General features: G+C 47.4%; 1 protein-coding gene and 1 long non-coding RNA gene across 3 annotated transcripts in view; both read right to left on the minus strand.

Annotated features, from left to right (window-relative positions):
* The window catches only part of LOC309376285, an 85,699-nt gene that overhangs the window by 42,014 nt on the left and 28,406 nt on the right, over window positions 1–15,279 (minus strand). The gene's annotated exons all lie outside the window — the stretch shown is intronic.
* Window positions 1–15,279, minus strand: part of PPP1R13L (protein phosphatase 1 regulatory subunit 13 like) — a gene marked incomplete at its 5' end in the record, with an annotated part of 56,710 nt that overhangs the window by 38,555 nt on the left and 2,876 nt on the right. The window contains one exon of one of the 2 annotated variants that reach the window (XM_081921970.1): window positions 893–1,031. The exons of the other annotated variant lie outside the window; for it this stretch is intronic. Of the gene's footprint in view, window positions 1–892; window positions 1,032–15,279 lie in introns of those variants that run through there. 2 annotated transcript variants of the gene reach the window in all.

Below are 15,279 nucleotides of genomic sequence, written 5' to 3' on the forward strand. Positions count from 1 at the left end.
TCTTATAGAGCGAAAAATATGGTACCTTTTAATCTTTGTTGGAAGCCGCCCAGAGTGGCTGGGGAAACCCAGCCAGATGGGCGGGGTACAAATAATAAATTATTATTATTATTATTATTATTATTATTATTATTATTATTATTATTATCGGAAGAATCAGAAATCAGGAAGACCAAAATTCCAATAAGGAATGGGGGAAATTTGTAACTTATCTCAAAGACCATTGCAAACAGTTAAAATCGTTAGTAGGCTTGGAGTATCACTTGTAGTTTTTAAGGGTGAATTCTGGACATAATAGAGATGTAAAAGATGCCAAAGGAAATGATTAATAACAGGACCCACAAAGGAGATTCCTTGGAATCTTGTTTTTATGATTTATGTTTGATATATCTTTGTAAAATTTTAATTTGAAAAACCAAATATTATTGTTTTTTAAAGAAAAACTAGAGTTCTCCAGATAGTGTACTGGATCAGACCAATGGCCCATCTAAGCCAGCACCCTGCTCTCACAGTGGCCAACCAGATGCCCCAATGTCAGCAGGATTCGAACACAAGAGCAGCTCTCTCCTGTGGTTTGCAGCTGTTATTCAGAAGCATGGTTGCCTCTGGCTAGGACCCCTCAATAGCCCTCTCCTCCGCAAAACTATCCACTATTCTTTTAAACCCATCCGAGTTGGCGGCCATCGCTGCCTCCTGTGGCAGGGAGTTCCGTAGTTTAACTCTGCGACGCATGAAAAGCTCTTCCTTTCTTTGATCCTGCCCTGAATATTCCACCCTTCAATGAGAAGGAGACGGTATTCTGCACATGCTCAGAGGCATTCCTCCCTGGTGACGCCTTTGTCTCCCTCTCACGGAAAAACAAACAGGTTGTAGATCTGACCCCTGAGCTCACCTGAAGCCCTGAGGACAGAGCTGGAGGCACAACCCTGACCCTTCCTAGGATCTCATTTTCTCCTCTGCTTTGTAATCAGCAGCTAAAAGAGAGGGGGAAACTAATTATTCCTTTAATTATACTTTTCGTAAGGGATTGCAAGGCAAAACAGCATGCAATCTAGGCCAGGCTGCCCCTTCTCTTTCCCAATTTTTGTTGCAGCCTAAAAGAAGGAAATTGGGGTTCCTTTCCTCCACCCGGGATGCAGAGAAGCCAAGCCATTAGCCACCCCCAAGGGCTTCCGTGTCCTCTTTACAGACATCTTTGTAAAGTTGGTCTGCCAGCAAGCCTGAAGCCAGCTGTCCGTACAGCATATCCTTTGGGATCTTGCCTCCTTGGGCTGCTGTACCATAACCAGGAAATTCTCCATTGACGCTGAGCTGGATATGCATACAGTGGTACCTCGGGTTACATACGCTTCAGGTTACATATGCTTCTGGTTACAGACTCCGCTAACCCAGAAATAGTGCTTCAGGTTAAGAACTTTGCTTCAGGATGAGAACAGAAATCGGGCTCCGGCGGTGCAGCGGCACCAGGAGGCCCCATTAGCTAAAGTGGTGCTTCAGCTTAAGAACAGTTTCAGGTTAAGAACAGAGCTCTGGAATGAATTAAGTACTTAACCTGAGGTACCACTGTGTTGGCAAGGCAACCCCGGCAATGGCTCGCCTCTCCGAAAGGATGTGGGAGAATGTGATGCTAACATCTAAGGCCTGCCAGACTTGTGCGTTGAGCATGCTGCTTTGTGGAAGTGAGTCGCGGGCGAGCTGCAACTGTCAGGAGCGATGCGTCAAGGCCTTGCATCAGGATTTTGAGCATCGCACGGCAGGACAGAGCTCCAAGCAAAAATGTGCTCTCCCAAGCCGACATTCTGAACCTGCTTGCACTCCTGTCTCAGCCATGTCTACGTTGGCTCGGTCATGCCCACAGAACGGAAAATGGCAGGGCACCCAAAACAGCCTCAGCAAATTTAGAGGAAGGCGTTACTCGTTCCACACCTTAGAGTGAGTAAAGGGGATGAAGAGCTTTATAATAATATAGTAATAATAATTTATTATTTATATCCCGCCCATTTGGCTGGGCTTCCCCAGCCACTCTGGAAGGCTTCCAACAAAATATTAAAATACAGTAATGCATTGTGATGGGATGATGAGCTACTTGTGCGTAAAAGCTTAGTCCCTCAGAGTTTGGCCAGGTTAGCAAACCTCTGTCTATAACGGAGCCCCTTAAGCATGGCTCCCTCAATCGCTGGCAGAATCCGACAGTGGGCGTTTACGGAATCTCTTCCAACATAAAAGCTCCTTAACGGAAACGCGTCTTCTGGACTCTCGGCGCGACAGTTTCCGGCGAGGGGTGGGTGTCCCTATAGGAGGTCCTGAAACCTCCTCACTGTTATCGCTGGAAGTGTCTCTGAGCCATCCCTCCGACTCACTTTCCCTCGGAGCTCCTTCTCTCCCCCTGCTGGTTCCCTCTTCTGCTGCTAAGTCTCTCCTAGCCTCCGTGAGCCCTTCCACCACCTGTCCTTCCGATGGCAGTTCCCTGACATGCATCAAACATTAAAAGCTTCCCTGAAAAGGACTGCCTTCAGATGTCTTCTAAAAATCTGGTAGCTGTTGTTCTTCTCTTTGACATTTGGTGGGAGGGTGTTCCACAGGGTGGGTGCCACTACCGACAAGGCCCTCTGCCTGGTTCCCTGTAGCTTTGCTTCTCGCAGGGAGGGAACCGCCAGAAGGCCCCCAGCGCTGGACCTCACTGTCCAGGCAGAACGATGAAGGTGGAGACGCTTCGTGACCCCCTGGACCAGAGCACGCCAGGCACTCCTGTCTTCCACTGCCTGCCGCAGTTTGGTCAAACTCATGCTGGTAGCTTCGAGAACACTGTCCCACCATCTCATCCTCTGTCGTCCCCTTCTCCTTGTGCCCTCCATCTTTCCCATTTGTCCTTTCCGATTTGTCCTTCCAGTGAGCACTGAGGGCTGATTTCCTTCAGAATGAAGAGGTGGGATCTTCTTGCAGTCCATGGGACTCTCAAGAATCTCCTCCAGCACCAGAATTCAAAAGCATCCATTCTTCAGTGATCAGCCTTCTTTATGGTACAGCTCTCACTTCCAACTTTCATGCTTTGCACCAGACTAATGAGGACACACTGGACGATACACAAACCCACAAAAGCCAGGGAAATTTCGCAGAGGACCGCAGCGCCTTAAGTTTGCTCCGATTTGACCCGCAAGACCCCTTGGGGATGGAGAAGAGCAGGATCATCAGCCCCACGCCCACCTCACCGTTCAAGCGGCAGTAGCAGGCCAGGAGGACCAGCCCCAGGGCCCCGTACAGCATATAGATAATACACACCAGCGTGTGTAAAACACCATCAGGAGCCACTCAGAGGCAGAGATCTAGTGGTAGACGGGGTGTTTCGCCTGCATGTCCATTTCAAGCTCTCCCAGCTGGGAGACGGGCTCTTAGCATCCTAGAACTGTAGAGCTGGAAGGGACCACAAAGCCCATCTAGTCCAGCCCCCAACATGGACCTATTTCCCACAACCCTGAGATGAAGTCTCACGCTCTACCTGCTGGGCCATCTTGGCGCAGAATTTTCTGTGGATTAAGATGCAAGGCCCCTAAAGCCTTGATCCAGTATATGACAGGTGCAGGATTTGCTCATGAATGGATTCCCTTATCAGTCATAATGGCTCTTTCCCTGGCACATATGAGGGATGAGGTTGAGTGCTGAACACCCAATTATATGTGGGAAGGAGGGGAGAGATTAGGTTTATTGTGGCCTATGAGTCCTCTGTACATAAACTGAATTAAGTCCTATTAGTTCCATGGAAGTCTAAAGTCTGCTATGCTAACAGGTTCCAAAATTGTGTGGGGTTTTTTTTTTTTAATCTTATGCAAACAGGATGTTAATAAAGTTCTACTTTTAATACAACATTCCTTTTTTTTGTCCAGCAGTGATGGTATTTTTCATAGGGAATGAAGATAAGCCATTCAAAGAATAGTTCCACCAATTAAACGTGGGAGTACACATACCAGAATCATCACACAATCCTTTTCTGAGTTAAAATCTTTCATGTTTACTTCTAAAAGTAACCTACATCTTTCAGTATTGTACAAACAAAAAATAGGAAAGAATCAAACCTATTAATCTCAGGTGTAGGTACTTCACCTGAGATTAAGATTGGTTCTTTTCATGTACATGGTAGGTCCTTTACTCTCAATTTGTGAACAATTGTGTAAATACTGTTTACCATCTCCATCTGGTACGCAGGCTGAGACCCTATCTGCCCACAGACTGCCTGGCCAGAGTGGTGCATGCTCTGGTTATCCCCGCGTGGACTACTGCAATGCGCTCTACATGGGGCTACCTTTGAAGGTGACCAGGAAACTGCAATTAATCCAGAATGCGGCAGCTAGACTGGTGACTGGGAGTGGCCGCCGAGACCATATAACACAGGTCCTGAAAGACCTACACTGGCTCCCAGTACGTTTCCGAGCACAATTCAAAGTGTTGGTGCTGACCTTTAAAGCCCTAAACGGCCTCAGTCCTGAGGTCCCGCGCCGAAGGCCTTCTGGCAGTTCCCTCCCTGCGAGAAGCAAGTTACAGGGAACCAGGCAGAGGGCCTTCTTGGTGGTGGCACCCGCCCTGTGGAACGCCCTCCCACTAGATGTCAAAGTGAACAACAACTACCAGACTTTTAGAAGACATCTGAAGGCAGTCCTGTTTAGGGAAGCTTTTAATGTTTGACGCATTACTGTATTTTAATATTTTGTTGGAAGCCGCCCAGAGTGGCTGGGGAAGCCCAGCCAGATGGGTGGGGTATAAATAATAATAAATAATAATAATAATAATAATAATAATAATAATAATAATAATAATAATTCTGGTGACTGAGGAGGTGGGGAAGGACTAGTCTGCATTTTTAGTTTTTTGATGGTACTTCAAATTACATGTTTGTTTTACATGCAAATAAATTTTGTTTGATGGGGAATGCAAGGACCATCATCCCGGTTCATGGCTTCTGTTGAAAACTCCAGCTTCTTCTCCTTTGTCGGCACTTTGTTCTTGGGATCTCTGCCTGCCTTCTCTTTGGCCCAGAGCGACAGCTTCCCCCCGGGGACCTCACCCAGCTTTGCTCACCTGTTTGGTTCCTGCCTCCTTTCCCTTCTCCTCTTCCTTAGCCTCTGTCTGTTGCAAGCTCCCCTCTTATTCACTCCTGACCGGGGCAACTTCACCACGCCTTACTCTCGGAAAGGCTTCTGCTTCTAGGTTGTGAACACTGAACCTGGATCGTGTACCAAATATGCCACCTGTCAGCGGCTACACTGGTCTCCACATCGCGATAGCTCAGGTAGCGGAGCGCTTTGATTTCACCTGACCTCGCTGTGGCAATGGGAGCTCCAGAGGTACCATAGAATAGAATCAAAGAATCATAGAATCATAGAGTTGGAAGAGACCACAAGGGCCATCGAGTCCAACCCCCTGCCAAGCAGGAAACCCCATCAGAGCACTCCTGACATATGGTTGTCAAGCCTCTGCTTAAAGACCTCCAAAGAAGGAGACTCCACCACACTCCTTGGCAGCAAATTCCACTCTTGAACAGCTCTTACTGTCTGGAAGTTCTTCCTAATGTTTAGCTGGAATCTTCTTTCTTGTAGTTTGGATCCATTGCTCTGTGTCCGCTTCTCTGGAGCAGCAGAAAACAACCTTTCTCCCTCCTCTATGTGACATCCTTTTATATATTTGAACATGGCTATCATATCACCCCTGAACCTCCTCTTCTCCAGGCTAAACATGCCCAGCTCCCTTAGCCGTTCCTCATAAGGCATCGTTTCCAGGCCTTTGACCATTTTGGTTGCCCTCCTCTGGTGTTCAGGGTCTATCTTGCGTGGCACAATTCTTTCCCACAAATTGGAGGATGTGTGTCTCAAAACACCACAGAAATAAACAACTACCTGACGTTTAGAAGACATCTGAAGGCAGCCCTGTTTAGGGAAGTTTTGAACAACTGATGTTTTAATGTACCGCATTTTCCGGCGTATAAGATGACTGGGTATATAAGACGACCCCCCAACTTTTCCAGTTAAAATACAGTGGTACCTCAGGTTAAGTACTTAATTTGTTCCGGAGGTCCGTACTTAACCTGAAACTGTTCTTAACCTGAAGCACCACTTTAGCTAATGGGGCCTCCTGCTGCTGCCGCGCCGCCGGAGCACGATTTCTGTTCTCAAACAAAGTTCTTAAACTGAAGCACTATTTCTGGGTTAGCAGAGTCTGTAACCTGAAGCGTATGTATCCTGAAGTGTATATAACCCAAGGTACCACTGTATAGAGTCTGGGATATACTCGCCGTATAAGACTACCCCTCTTACAACGCACACCAAATAAAAATTCAAAAAAAACCAGTCTCCAGTCCGGCTCGGAAATCCGCTCCACTTCCCAGTGGCCGGGGGCTTCTGGGGCCAATTTTCAAGCGTATTTCTGCTTCATCTAGAGAGCTTGGTGTCCTCTGATTTAATTTGCTGTCGTTTTATCCTTTGGTGGGGAGTTGCTGCAGGAGCTGCTGCTGTAACCGGCGTATTAGACAACCCCCGACTTTTGAGAAGATTTTCCTGGGTTAAAAAGTAGTCTTATACGCCAGAAAATACAGTATTTTTAATCCTTTGTTGAAAGCCGCCCTGAGTGGCTGGGGAAACGCAGCCAGATGGGCAGGGTATAAATAAGAAAGTTATTATTATTATTATTATTATTATTATTATTATTATTATTATTATTTAAAACATTGTTTTGGGGAAGGCAAACCAGCTCGGTGTTTGGTTGCCCACAGCTGCTAGATGTCAGCAGCCAGGCTCTGATGCGACTCTGGCAACTGGTACTATTCTGCACCCCCCCGGTCAAGTAGCAGCCCAAACTGGAACAGGAGTCGTGTCCCCATGAAGCCCAACCTACTGGGCCCAATTCACAGTGCTGGTTTCAACTATAAAGCCTTAAACGCATCAGGACCTCAATACCACAAGGACCGCCTCTTTCCATATGAACCTCCCCGGACCCTGAGATCATCTTCTGAGGCCCTCCTTCGGGTGCCGCCTCCTCAAGACGTCCGGAGGGCGGCAACATGAGAACGGGGCCTTCTCTGCAGTGGCTCCCCAACTGTGGAATGCTCTCCCCAGGGAAATTTGACTGGCGCCTTCATTATACAGCTTTAGGCGCCAGGCAAAAACGTTCTTTTTTAACCAGGCCTTTGGCTGAACTGATTGACAACCTATGCCCTTTTTGGGGGGCGGCGGCTATTAGGTTGTTGTTTTAATTTTTATTAGGTATTTTATGGTTTTATATCTTGATTTTATTCTGTGAACCACCCTGAGACTCCCAGGTATAGGGCAGTATATAAATTTGATAATGTTGTTGTTGTTTAGTCATGTCCGCCTCTTTGTGACCCCCTGGACAAGAGCACGCCAGGTTCTCCTGTCTTCCACTGCCTCCCGCAGTTTGGTCAAATTCAACAACAACAACACCCCTCTTCTGGAACAGGGAGCTCCCGTTGGCTCGACCCACTAAGGTAGTAGCACAGAATGATTCAAAATAGCAACAATTAATTGCACATTTATTCAACATCCCATTAAAACTATGTGGTTTAATGAATTCAACTGAACTGGAGAACTTGACACAACTTGTCAAAGTGTGATACTCATTTACATCTCTGCCGTCTCTTTCCACCAGGAAATGCCACTACCATCACTCCCCAGGGGACAGTATTCCCCATAGCGGGAATTTGGAGCTTTATAAAGGGGTGTGGAGTGTGTGTGTGTATTTCAATATCATCATGAGTTGGAAACAAATAAAGGTAAAGGGACCCCTGACCATTAGGTCCAGTCGCGGACGACTCTGGGGTTGCGGCGCTCATCTCGCTTTACTGGCCGAGGGAGCCGGCGTACAGCTTCCGGGTCATGTGGCCAGCAGGACTAAGCCGCTTCTGGAGAACCAGAGCAGCACACGGAAATGCCGTTTACCTTCCCGCCGGAGTGGTACCTACTTATCTACTTGCACTTTGAACTGCTAGGTTGGCAGGAGCAGGGACCGAGCAACGGGAGCTCACCCCGTCGCGGGGATTCGAACCGCCTTCTGATCGGCAAGTCCTAGGCTCTGTGGTTTAACCCACAGCGCCACCCGCGTCCCTTGGAAACAAATAAAAAACCAATAAAAATGGATATTGGTGTAATGAGATTGGGCCCGAAATAGGAATCTAAATGGCCACATTCTACAGCAACCGAGGTTACTGAACTGTCTTCAAAAGCAGCCCCAGGCACAGTGGATTGTAGCAGTCTAACCTGGATGCAGCCGCAGCCTGCAGAAATAGGGCAAGAAGAGCTCAGAGCTGCACACTGGTCTTCTTTGTTACCTGTCATTAAAGTGGCAGCTTTGAGGCTTGACTCCTCCCATAGCAGGGACAGGGCTGAAGGGCGTGTGCTAATTTCCCGGGACAAATGAGCTTCTAGGGACGTGCAGAGTGCCTTTCCCTTCTTTGCTGTGAAGTTTCCAAATATTCAGAATTTGGGAGAAGGTCTGCCTAATCGCTGAGTGGTGTTTCCAGGCACTGTCTGAACCCTGGGTCTCTTTTTTCCAAAATAAAGTCCACAGGGAGGGCCAATTAAGAAGTTTCGATTACAAATGAAGCAGCAAGCAAATTCTGCTAAATAAAGCAAGGGGGTTGGACCAAATGGCCCTTTGTGTCCCCACTCTACAATTCTACGATTCCATGGGAAATAAATGAATGCTGTAGGATTGCTGAAGTTAAGTAAGCCGGGATCTAATTGGGAGCAAGAAGGCGGAACCACTGGGAACCCCCAAATCAGAGGAGGATAGACGTTTCGTCAATAGATTTTACACACCCCAAACACGTTCTCAAGACACAAAGTGCTTTTCTGGAGCCCAGCAAAAGGATGGCACGCAACAGCTCCATAGCCACTCCTCTCCAAAAGGCACGAGTGCAAAATTAGCCACTGCGTAGGGGCATTTGCCCCGGGTTCCCTGGCACATGGCATGCGCCGAAACTCCTTTCGGAAGGCGTCTGACTGAAACAAACCGCCGCTGCGCAAGACTCTTCCGCCCCAAAGCTGCTCTTCCCGGTCCCATCCGGAGGGAAAAACCTGTTCTTATTTTTCTCAGCCCACACCCAGTTCCAGAGAGCCAGGCAAGTTAGCATATTAATCTGTGTTGCCAAACCCACATGGATTTGCCAAGGAGAGAGGGCAAGGCTTTGGCATTTCACTTGGCAAAAAAAAACCCCCAACCAATTTGATGAAATGGAAGAAATAAATTGATCCCATGCCTGCGTCTGATCTATATTGGCCTTGGACCCTCGTACCTACGGGACCGCCTCTCCCGGTTTGCCCTGCAAAGGACCTTAAGGTCCATAAATAGCAACACCCTAGAGGTCCCGGGCCCTAAGGAAGTCAGATTAGCCTCAATCAGAGCCAGGGCCTTCTCAGTGATGGCTCCGGCCTGGTGGAACGCTCTGTCTCATGGGACCAGGGCCCTGCAGGATCTGATTTCCGCAGGGCCTGTAAGACAGAGTTGTTCCGCCTGGCCTTTGGCTTGGAATCAACTTGATCCCCTCCCCCTCTTTCCTCTTGTTATGGAACTCCTATTTGGGGACTTCCCTGGCTTTTTTCTGGCCCACGTAGGACCAGTCTGGATAGTTGGCCTTGGTGAAGACTTGACGTTTTCATCCCCCAAAAGTTTTTGAGTTTCTATTGAAATGAGGCTGCATTTTAATGTTGTAGTTTAATCTTGTTTTTAAGTTGTATCTTAATCCATTGTTTTGTTATCTGGTGCGGGGTGCCCAAAAACAAGATGCACTTTGCAAGAGGTGAACTGCAAGCTCTAGCCCAAGAAGAAGGAAATAAAAAGAGCTTGGCTGCTGGATCAGACCCAAAGCCCACCTTGTTCAGCATCCTGTTCTCACAGGAGCCACCCAGCTGCCCACTGTGGCCACAGCCCCAAAGTCTGCCCAAGAACCATCACCTTGTAGGAACGGCCAGCTGCCCAGTTTGTTTCTAGCTGAGAAGCGCCACGAGGGGACAGGAGGTGGCAGAACTTCCTGTGACTTTTTTTTGCAAAGCATTTTGAGGATAGAATCGTTTGCGTCATCTATAACAATAATAATAATAATTTATTATTTATACGCCGCCCATCTGGCTGGGTTTTCCCAGCCACTCTGAGCGGCTTTCAACAAAGTATTAAAATACAATAATGCATCAGACATTAAAAGCTTCCCTAAAGAGGGCTGCCTTCAGGTGTCTTCTAAAAGTCTGGTAGTTGTTGTTCTCTTTGACATCTGGTGGGAGGGAGTTCCACTGGGCGGGCGCCACCACCGAGAAGGCCCTCTGCCTGGTTCCCTGTAACTTGGCTTCTCGCAGTGAGGGAACCGCCAGAAGGCCCTCGGCATTGGACCTCAGTGTCCGGGCAGAACGATGGGGGTGGAGACGCTCCTTCTACTGGGATCTGGAGTCTGCTTTGACAGCAGATTTATCTCCTGGGGTGTCCAGAGCACAGCTGAGTCCTGTTGTGCTGGATGAGTTTCAGTTGGGAAGGCTTGATAATGTGCACAAAGTCCTTGTTTCGGTCAAGGCGACTGCTTGTGCCCTGGACACTCGTGGCTGATAAAAACTAGGAGGGACAGCTGGCTGGGCCAGGGAGGTGATGAATGTTTTCCTGGTGGTCCCTGCCTGCTTGAAGGAGGCAGAGAGGGGTAATAATAATAATAAAAATTTTATAGCCCGCCCTCCCCAGCCAAGGCCGGGCTCAGGGCGGCTAACAAGCAATAATAAAAACAAGTTGAATGAATAAGACCACTTCTCAAGAACTGCCCCTCCATATCTGGAAAATCTTACTACTGGCCAATAGCTTGTGGACGAGATCCAGACACTCTCGGAGGAAACTGATTTTCTAGATCCATTTCGGTCGGGGTTTAGGCCCAGAAACTGCCCTCCGTCGGGAGAGAGGCAGGGAAAATATGTCCCTGTTAACCCTCCTCAACTTCTCTCTCTCTCTCTTTTTTTTTAAGATAATTTTTATTGATTTTAACATATAAATTATAAAATGTACCACAAAACTTATCACTTATACAATCTTTTTAGACTTCAATCAGTACCTCTGATGATCCACCGTTTTAATAATAAATTTTATTTATATCCCGCCCTCCCCAGCCGAAGCTGGGCTCAGGGCGGCTAACAACAATCAAAATAATCCAACATTCTAAAAACATTTCATTATAAAAATTAATTAAAATCAAATTGATGGCAACCATCAAGCAAAATTCTGTGCAGGTTGCCAGAGGAGGGGGTCAGGCTGCGCCCTGACCAAAGGCCTGGTGGAACAGCTCTGTCTTGCAGGCCTTGCGGAAGTCCCGCAGGGCCCTAGTCTCTTGTGACAGAGCGTTCCACCAGATCGGGGCCACGGCCGAAAAGGCCCTGGCTCTGGTTGAGGCCAGCCTAACCTCTCTGTGGCCTCAAAACATCTCCAAGATGTTTTTATTTGCAGACCGTAAGTTCCTCTGTGGGACATACCAGGAGAGGCGGTCCCATAGGTACAAGGGTCCTAGGCCATATAGGGCTTTAAAGGTTAAAGCCACTTCTTATGCATTTAAAGGTTAACCACTTCTTATGCATTTCTTAACTTGATATTGCCTTTACATCTCTTAACAAATCATCTTAATCCTCCTCAACTTCTCAGCAGCTTTTGATACCATCGACCATGGTGTCCTTCTGGAGTGGCTGTCCAAGTTTGGGGTGGCTGGCACTACTCTGAGGTGGTCGCGATCCTACTGGGATGGTCATTGCCAGAGAGTGATGCACAAGCCCCATGGAGTCTTCAATGTGGGGTTGCTCAGAGCTCAATTTTATCCCCCAGGCTGTTTCAATGAAGCTGGCGAACCAGAGCAGCGCATGGAAATGCCCTTTACCTTCCCGCCAGAGCGGTACCTATTTATCTAAAAAAAATCCTTCCAGTAGCACCTTAAAGACCAACTAAGTTAGTTCTTGGTATGAGCTTTCGTGTGCATGCACACTTCTTCAGATACACACTGTGTATCTGAAGAAGTGTGCATGCACACGAAAGCTCATACCAAGAACTAACTTAGTTGGTCTTTAAGGTGCTACTGGAAGGATTTTTTTTGTTTGTTTTGACTATGGCAGACCAACACGGCTACCTATCTGTAACTGGACCTATTTATCTCCTTGCACTTTGACGTGCTTTCGAACTGCTAGGTTGGCAGGAGCAGGGACCGAGCAACGGGAGCTCACTCCGTCGTGGGGATTCGAACCGCCGAACTTCTGATTGGCAAGCCCTAGGCTCTGTGGTTTAACCCACAACGCCACCCGCGTTCCTTAACCTCAAGGTTAGATTACTGCAATGTGTTACAAGTAGGGCTGCCGCTGAAGACGGTTTGGAAACTTCAGCTGGTGCAGAATTCAGTGGCCAGGTTGCTCAAGACCATGGGTAGGTAAACTAAGGCCTGGGGGCCAAATCCAGCCCAATCACCTTCTAAATCCGGCCCACGGATGGTCCGGGAATCAGCGTGTTTTTACATGAGTAGCATGTGTAATTTGTGGGACCTGCCTGGTATTTTTACATGAGCAGAATGTATGCTTTTATTTAAAACGCATCTCTGGGTTATTTGTGGGGCATAGGAATTCCTTCACTTATTTATTTTTTCAAAATATAGTCCAGCCCCCCACAAGGTCTGAGGAACAGTGGACCGGCCCCCTGCTGAAAAAGTTTGCTGACCCCTGCTCAAGACAGTTTGAGCATCTTACACCGATCCTGGTCTGACTGCACCGGCTACCAATTAGCTTCCGGGCCCCATTCAAAGGGCTGGTTTTGACCTATAAAGCCTTAAACGGCTCAGGACCACAATACCTCTTCCTTATGAACGTACCCGGACCAAGATCACCTTCTGAGGCCCTTCTTTGTGTGTCTCCTCCACAAGAGGTCTGGAGGGTGGCAACACAGGAACGGGGCCTTCTCTGCAGTGGCTCCCCATCTGTGGAATGCTCTCCCCAGGAAAGCTGGCCTGGCACCTTCATTACATAACATTAAGTGCCAGGCAAATACATTCCTCTTCAACCAGTCTTTCAGCTGATTCACATTCTATGGCTTTTAAAATGCGGTGTGTGTGTAATTATTGGTTTGTTTTCATATGTATTTTGTGTTCTCATTTTGTTTATAATGATCTTTATTGGTTTTTCAGTTACATCACATACAAATATGGTTTTACATTTTACATTTACACTTGCTCCTAAGACCTGACTTCCCTCCTTCTGGCTTTTTTATATCATATCTAAATTTTTCCGCATTGTCTTGTGTTCTCATTTTGTATTATTCTGCCTCAGACCGCCCTGTGATCTCCGGACAAAGGGCGGCATACAGTTTTAATAAATAACAAAATAATAATTATTATTCATTTCATGTCTAAGGATGCTCAGACAGCAATCTTACTTCCTTGTGGATCTGTGGGAATTATTCCTACTTGTTCATTCTCTTTGCTTCTCACCTTCTCATCACGCAAGGGCCGGGGACATCGAATACGAAATCTAAAACAGCTATTGGGAACCCGAGGGCCAAATTCCCTCCTGGGCAATGTTCCGGGGGCCGAATGCCAGCGTTGGGCAGGGCCAGAGGCGAAAAGAGGGCGAGGCGCTGAATTTCACTTTGGCATCGTAGGCCAGTTTCGACAAGACACTTACACACAGGCTCTCTCTGTCTTCCAGCCAAGTGAGCAGGAGACACCGTATTTTTCGCTCTATAAGACGCACCAGACCATAAGACGCACCTAGTTTTTGGAGGAGGAAAACAAGAACAAAAATATTCTGAATCTCAGAAGCCAGAACAGCAAGAGGGATCGCTGTGCAGTGAAAGCAGAAATCCCTCTTGCTGTTTTCTGGCTTCTGGGATAGCTGCACAGCCTGAATTCGCTCCATAAGACGCACACACATTTCTCCTTACTTTTTAGGAGGGAAAAAGTGAGTCTTATAGAGCAAAAAATACGGTAGATTCAGAGCTGAAGGACACTTCCCAACCAGGGAAGAATACTCAAGGAGGGTGAAAATTAGGATCAGTGGCCTAGGAAAAACCCTGTGGTCCACATTTGCCCATAACACAGGCCTGATCTATCTTCATCATCATCATCATTATTATTATTAGATTATTCTTCATCATCATAATTAGAATTATTATTATTAGAATTTTTTCTAGAAATATTTTTCTTAAAATGGCAATGGCGCCCACCTGAGAATTGCCAAGTTCCAGTGAGTTCCGACTGACAAAAGCCCTGATTATTATTATTATTATAATTTGCATGCTGCCCTTCGTCCGCAGATCTCAGACCTGAAGCATTAAAACTGTCAAAACAATATTAACCGCTCCTTCTCACCCCGGCCAATTAGTAGCCTAAAACCTCAGGGCTCTGCATCGTTAAAAGCCTGGAGGAAGAGGCAAGTTTTCACCAGGGCCAAAAACTAAACAGAGTCTTTGCTGCGTGGCTTTTCCAGCAAACACGGAGTCACCACCAAGAAGGCCCTTTTCATGAGTGATGGATATTCGTGCCTTATACTTGGTGGTGGAATAATAAGCAAGGCTTTCGAAGCAGATCTTAAAGTCAAGGTAAGGAAGACGGCTTCTCTGCAACTGAGTCCTTCAGGAAAGCTGGCATTAAAACCAGGAGCTCTGCAGGCTGACCCTCACCCATTGACCCACCACCAAGGGGGCTGGCACTTAACCCTGTGCCTCATCTACTCAGTTTCTGCTAAGCTGCAGACTTAGCTTTCTTTTCTACTACCACAAAACTGAATTTCTGTGCGGCACTGCAAGAAATGGACTCAGGACTGGGTGTACCCTGGTCCATTAGGAGTCCCCTGACGTCCTTAGCTAGCCATGCATCCTAGAAACCCCGGAATCGAAGAGTAGGAAGGGACCACAAGGGTCATCTAGTCCAACCCCCTGCAATGCAGGAATCTTTTTTGCCCCACGTCTGGCTCGAACCCACAACCATGAAATTAAGAGTCTCGTGCTCTATCGACTGAGCTATCCCGCAGATCCTGGCCTTGCGGTCTGAGTGTGAGGCCACGTGATCAGGAGAAGGGAAGGGTGACATTGAGGTTATCGGCAGAGGAGGAACCAGTTTCAACAGCGACGGGAGGGAAGGAGATTCCTTTTTTTGGAACTCGCAGGGCCAGGAATGCATTAGCTTATCTGTCTGAAAGCCTCAGCTCTTTTGAGCTCAGCCTGGGCCAGCCAAGGCTATCATAACAACAACAGAACGGCCTGCAGGATCAGGCCCATCGAGTCCAG

Source organism: Podarcis melisellensis, assembly GCF_964234715.1.
Source record: "Podarcis melisellensis genome assembly, chromosome: 8".
Classification (NCBI taxonomy): domain Eukaryota; kingdom Metazoa; phylum Chordata; class Lepidosauria; order Squamata; family Lacertidae; genus Podarcis; species Podarcis melisellensis.